Source organism: Populus euphratica, unplaced genomic scaffold (genome assembly GCF_000495115.2).
Source record: "Populus euphratica unplaced genomic scaffold, PopEup_1.0 scaffold12.1, whole genome shotgun sequence".
NCBI lineage: Eukaryota > Viridiplantae > Streptophyta > Magnoliopsida > Malpighiales > Salicaceae > Populus > Populus euphratica.
This window is the reverse complement of record NW_011499858.1, coordinates 996,505-1,002,431: the sequence shown is the minus strand read 5'-3', so window position 1 is coordinate 1,002,431 and position 5,927 is coordinate 996,505. Positions and strand designations below refer to the sequence as shown.

Below are 5,927 nucleotides of genomic sequence, written 5' to 3'. Positions count from 1 at the left end.
TCATAACCAGTTTCTATGCTCTATAATCTGGGTTGCTTTGAAAGACTTCTAAGTGCTAGAGTGCTACTTTGGCCTTCCCTGTATTTTGATGGGAATAAAGCTTCTTCAGCCATGTCCATCTAAGCTTACGCCTGCTACCTTCTCTCGCGATGTCCTAGTGATGGTTCTTCAATGTCTTGCCTAATTTTAGTTTGTAAGATAATTTATCCTGGACAATACCTTGACTGATCACTTTCTTATTTCCCTGCAATATCTTCTGCCCTTTTTTAGACATTAACCACTGAATTAATAAAGCTTTAAGCAGAAAGAATTTTGGAATTTCTAAAATGTCAAGATCACAACAATATAATAATTTATTCAATGCTGTCTAATAACCACTGCAGATTTCGACCAACCAGTAACGAATAGCCTACAAGTAAAATAGAGAAAGAAACATTGCTTCAAAAAAGAATAACTGGAGAGCCTTTCAAGGTTTCTGTCACCATGTTTTTCAAATGATATGTTTGTGTTTGTGAAATGTGGAAGTGTATCACGAGCAAGTTGATGTCAAGAGCACCCTGAAGAAAAGAAGGCGTGACATGATGAACAAGAAACTTCAGTGGTAGCCCGTCAAACTACTTGTTCGGTATTGTTATCTAATTAAATTTTTAAAGATTTTTTTAAATTAATTTTAGTTTTAAATTTTTTTGTTTTTGTTTTTGAATCATTTTAATGTATTGATTTCAAAAAAATAATTTAAAAAATAAAAAATATATATATTAATTTAATGCATTTTCCAATAAAAAATATTTTAAAAAATAATTTTTACCACTCTCTTAATAAACACTAAATAGAATCTAATGTTTCCTTCAATTGCACTTTTTTTAAAAAAGCAACAACAACAAAAAATACTAAAAGATTACAAACAAGAATTTAAATATACAATATGTTCGAAGCCCTCCTAATTAAATTTCACTAAGAGATTTTAATAGAATATCATACCTGGATCATTTTTAATGTTAAGAGATTTTAATAAAATATCATACTTGGATCATTTTTAATGTTAAGAATTGGATTTTTAATGAAATTCAATCTCTAAAAATAATACAAAATAAACTAGGAGCCAACTCTTTTGATTTACTATACTAAATAGAAGAAATTAATTTTAAAACTAGCTTTTCTCAAATACTTATTTGCCGCTCTTGTTGTTTAGAGACATTTGAAGGAATAACATTAAGAGTGTTAAAAAAATAAACTCATTAGTAATATTTATATCATAGTTTTAAAATCTGATCCGGTTATTGACTTAGTCCAGTGATCAGGTCACGGGTCAGATGAGTTGATCAGGGTCAACCAAAAAAAAACACCTAACTAGTTATAAATTTACAATGCAACACTTACATAAACCAAATTTAAATTTTAAACCAACAACATAAATTAAATTCAATATCCAAAACACAAACCAAATATGAATTCTAAAATATTTTAAACAAAACATCTAACAACATAAATTCTAAAATATTTTAAACAAAATATCTAACAACATAAATTCTAAATCAACAACACATTCACTTTTGTTGCATAAATATATTAAGTTTTTCTATGTCCATGGAAGTAAAATTTGGATCAAATATCGATGAAAATGAGTCATTCTCGTCAACACCTAATAAATCATCAGCATACTTCTTTCACGGTCAGGCATAATTTATAAGAGGGAATATAATTTCAAGCCAATATATACTTTTATTATATAATGAATAAATGACTTCAATAATTTATTTTCTAATGTTTCTTTCACATTTTAAGTGATATTTGCTGAGACCAGCACCACCTCTCGGGTCTGTAGAAGAATTATTTGTGAAGAAATTTAATTTCTAAGATTACATTATAGTCTTCTAGAATTTCTTAGCTCAATTGCAAAGTTTTACCTTTCCTTTTTTGCACTTCCATGGAGAAAATTAACTAAGCACGACCACCTTAAGCAGAACAGTAACAAAATTAATAGAAAAAACAAAAGCAAAATAAACAAATAGGGACATCAAATTGACAAATTCAATCACTCCAGCAGAAGCAAAAACAACTAATTGCAGAAGTAGAATGAACAAACAGTAAAACAAAATTCACTATAAAATAAAATAGCAAGTCAAGAGCTTTCTCATACATTTTTTTCCATGTATGAGCAATATTCACAACAATATTCACAGCAAAGTTCAAGTCTTTGACCATTTGAAGTCGCAGAAAAATAAAAGAACAAAGAATATAAGATATATACATGTGGAGCTGCAAGCCTGCCAGTTCAAAACAAATGGTTCAACAAAGGGAAGAATCGATGCCACTGTTATAGTAAAGCTCTCCTGCAAGTTCAACAGAGGGAATAATCTTTAAAAGATATTTCAATTTGAAACAAAGGATAGCAAAAGAAGAAAGAAAAATGAATTCGGTCAATAGCTCATCTAACCTTATTCTCAGATTTAAAACAGCAAGCAAGAATTCAAGAGTCTTCTGCTCCTCCGTTCTTCTTCGCGTCTGAAATATGTTTGAAGATTTCTTGAATTAGGTTTGAAATTAATTAGGTCTTCTCACTTCTACACTGCGTTCGTTCCTCTACTCTTCTCGCTTTAGCCTTTTAAGTGTAAAAAGCCAAAACGATGTCGTTTCGGTCATGAAGATATTAAAAAAACATAAACCTGGGTCTCAGCGGCGTTTGCCCTGGCTGGCCGGGTCCCGGGTCGACCTTCCAAGTCAACCTTCCAGGTCTGACCGGGCCAATTCCTGGCCTGTTTTTCTCTTAAATCCTGCCCAGCCATAGACCCGAGTCATCCAGGTCCCAGGTTGACCAGCTAGGGTGGACCAAGTTTTAAAACTATGATTTATATTATTTAACTTGACTTGTCAAAGTCAAATTATATAAATATTACAGATGATAATGGATCAAAAAATCTAATAAATAGGTATCACAGGTCAAATACAAGTTAGGATTTTTGAAAAACATTCAACTCAATCCAACTCGTATAATTCAGTGTAAGTAACCGAGTTTTTGGTACAGGTAATATTTTTCCTTCTCACTTTATGTTTTTCCTCTCTTACCTTCACACTCACATCCACTTTTTATTATCTTAATCTCTTTTCCTTCTCTCTATTCCCCACTTTAAAAGAAATTATAGTTGTTTCTTATGAAATATAAAATGATAAAATGACAATATATTGTACAATTCTAGTCCTTTCTTGCAAAATCACTATAATAGAACTTTTGTTCGCAATTTCATTGATAATTTAACATGTTATTAATGCTCATAGAATTACTAAAATAATATTTTTATTATTATTTTATCACTGTTTCTGTTTGAGTTTACTTGCAGAAGTTTTTCATCATAGTTTCATCAGAATATTTTTTATCGATGTTTTGATTGCTTTTTTTAAAATTTTCTAGGAGTACATTTGAATGTTAGTGTTATAAAATCCTAATCAACAGATATAAATTCCAAAATTATTTGTGCGTATACAGCTTTATATATTAATTCAGTGGTTACTGCTTAAAATGCAGAGAATTGCCTAGAAATAAGAAAGTGGTGAGCAAAGGACTTGTCCTGGAGAGATTTTTTAACAAATTAGAATTAGATAAGCAAGAATAACCATATCTGAGATCTCCTCATTTAGAACAGAAATGTTATCTTTTCCTTTTCTTAATCACTTAAATATTTGTAACTCTATCCAAGATAACTCGATTCGAATTATTCTCAAATCCTCATCTTCATGTAGGAGAAATCTACTCAAATATTTTTGTTCGAATTTATTTTATGAACATCCCCTTTAAGAAATTCTACTTCTATAATTCGATAGTTGCTGCTGCAATGCATGCATATATAGAGCATCAACATCATAAGCAACACGCTCAACCGGGATTCGAAAACCTCAGAGTCAACCAATGTAAATCGTAGAATCCTATCCTCTCTTGTGCGTGGCAAACGCGTTGACTTTAATCTACTTTAAAGGTGATAACATCTCAAGTTGGTGGAATATTGACCCTCTTGTGAAGCGGAGTGTGGGGAAAGGTTTAGGGTGGTAGAACCCTTCATCCATCTTATAGCAAAGGTGTCACATCACAATCATCTCTTGCTGTAAGATCTTATGCTTCCTTTTTTGCTTTCAATTAAATTAAGGTCAAAACAGTAGTACTTCAAGATAATAGCAAAGCATCAGTGAATATGTTCCATCGGGAGCAAGGGGCTTATCATTGAGAAACAACAACTGTATTGATAAGAACCGAATACTTTAATGTCACCGCTAAGTCTAGTGATCATTATTCTATCGTTTACTATAAATGGACACTGTGAGAACCTAGACTCATTACCCCATTTGAGCATGAATTTGAGAAAAGAGGTCTAACATGAAGATGAAGAGTCTTGTTTGGTAGCCAACGACGATATTGCCTGTTCCCACAATGAGGTGCCTAACTTTAGATGAATATACAAGTTAGTTCCCTCGTTGAGGCTCCCAGGCAATCATCAGCTTGACTAACATGACAGGCAGCTCTTCATGCTAACCTCTGTTTTCCTCCTAAAGACGTTGTTCCTTGCATACTTCCAATGTTCTACAAACCTCTGTAGCACACAGGATAAGGCTTGGCCCTGGTTTGATCGAGTATAAATTCGAGACAATAGTCTTACATGAAGATAAGAGCTTGTTTGGTAGCCAAGGACGACTTGCCCCCCACCATCTTAGTTGGGTCCAATATATTACTGGGCACCTTCCATTTGGTTTTGGGCAGGCACCTTGGCTAGCTGACAAACTCTTATCAATCATGCTAGGCTCTTTTTCTCTTCTCCAATCCTTATAACTTACCGTTCTGCATGATAATTAACAGATTACATTGTGTTAACAATCGAGCACTGATCAGTTAAACTGTATGTTCAATCTGTTGTCGACTTTTAACTCATTTTTCATCTTCTAGGCCAGTTTCTGTTTGAAATGTAGTTCTGGTTTTTTCTCAGTTATTGATTAACGTATTGACTGTCATTATTTTGTTCTTCAATCTTTGTAAGGTTATGATGATCCAAGCTTTCACTTGTCTTCTCTTTTTTTCGGTCCGAGAAATATGTCTGGTCCTTACATTCGATGAATTTTGTTAAAAGTGATCGTACATTAGACTTTGACATTGATTGTTTGTCCGGTACTCAATGAAAATGCTCCTAATCCCCCACCCCTCCCCTTTTTCTGAAGTTTAAAGTTGTATTTGATTTTAGATTTAACTTTGGTGATGGAGGAAGTGGCAAAACAATGCTGAGGGGAGAGTTTTTTGGGATTTGTGGATTCCCTTTTCTTTTTTTTTATTCTTAAAAACATTACTTGTGTGTTCCTCTCCCCACAAACATATATTATATTTTATTTGAATAATGATATAAAATTTATTGAGTACATATTTATATATAATTTATACATTATACTATCTTTTTAACTACTTTTTTTTTGTACTTTTAACACTTCATTTCTTGCAAATTTCATGCTTCTCTATAAATATATAATTTATATATGTGAGGATGTTAGAGAAGCATGAAATTTCTTGCAAATCTTCTTACTGATGGCATCACTTGTACTACCTACTTAAGAAGAATGTTGACCATCATATTTTGAATTGTTCTGCCAGGACGATGATAGGAAATTGTTTGGATGATCTTTCATGAAAAGAGCCAGCTAATTAGTACATCTATAATTTTAGGTTATTTGAATTGTTTCCAACATGAAATTTATTAGGATAATTTAAAAATAAATAAACTAATAATTAATACATAATAATTGATAATTAGATAAATAAATCACACAAAGCTGGCCTAAAAAATTTTCAAACTTAAAAAAAATTATTGAACTTTTTGGTAAGATAGATCTTTAAAACTTATTATTTGATTTCTTATCTAACCCAAGTTCTAAATTAAACCATTTAAAAGATCTGA

General features: G+C 31.7%; 1 long non-coding RNA gene across 1 annotated transcript; it reads right to left on the bottom strand.

The window, feature by feature from the left end:
* Positions 1 to 505: 505 nt before the first annotated feature.
* Positions 506 to 2,589, bottom strand: LOC105123938 (uncharacterized). Its single transcript, XR_841975.1, has 3 exons — positions 2,438 to 2,589; positions 2,252 to 2,333; positions 506 to 557 (listed from the first exon to the last, which is right to left on the bottom strand). It is a non-coding gene; the product is annotated as an uncharacterized LOC105123938 (long non-coding RNA).
* Positions 2,590 to 5,927: the final 3,338 nt, after the last annotated feature.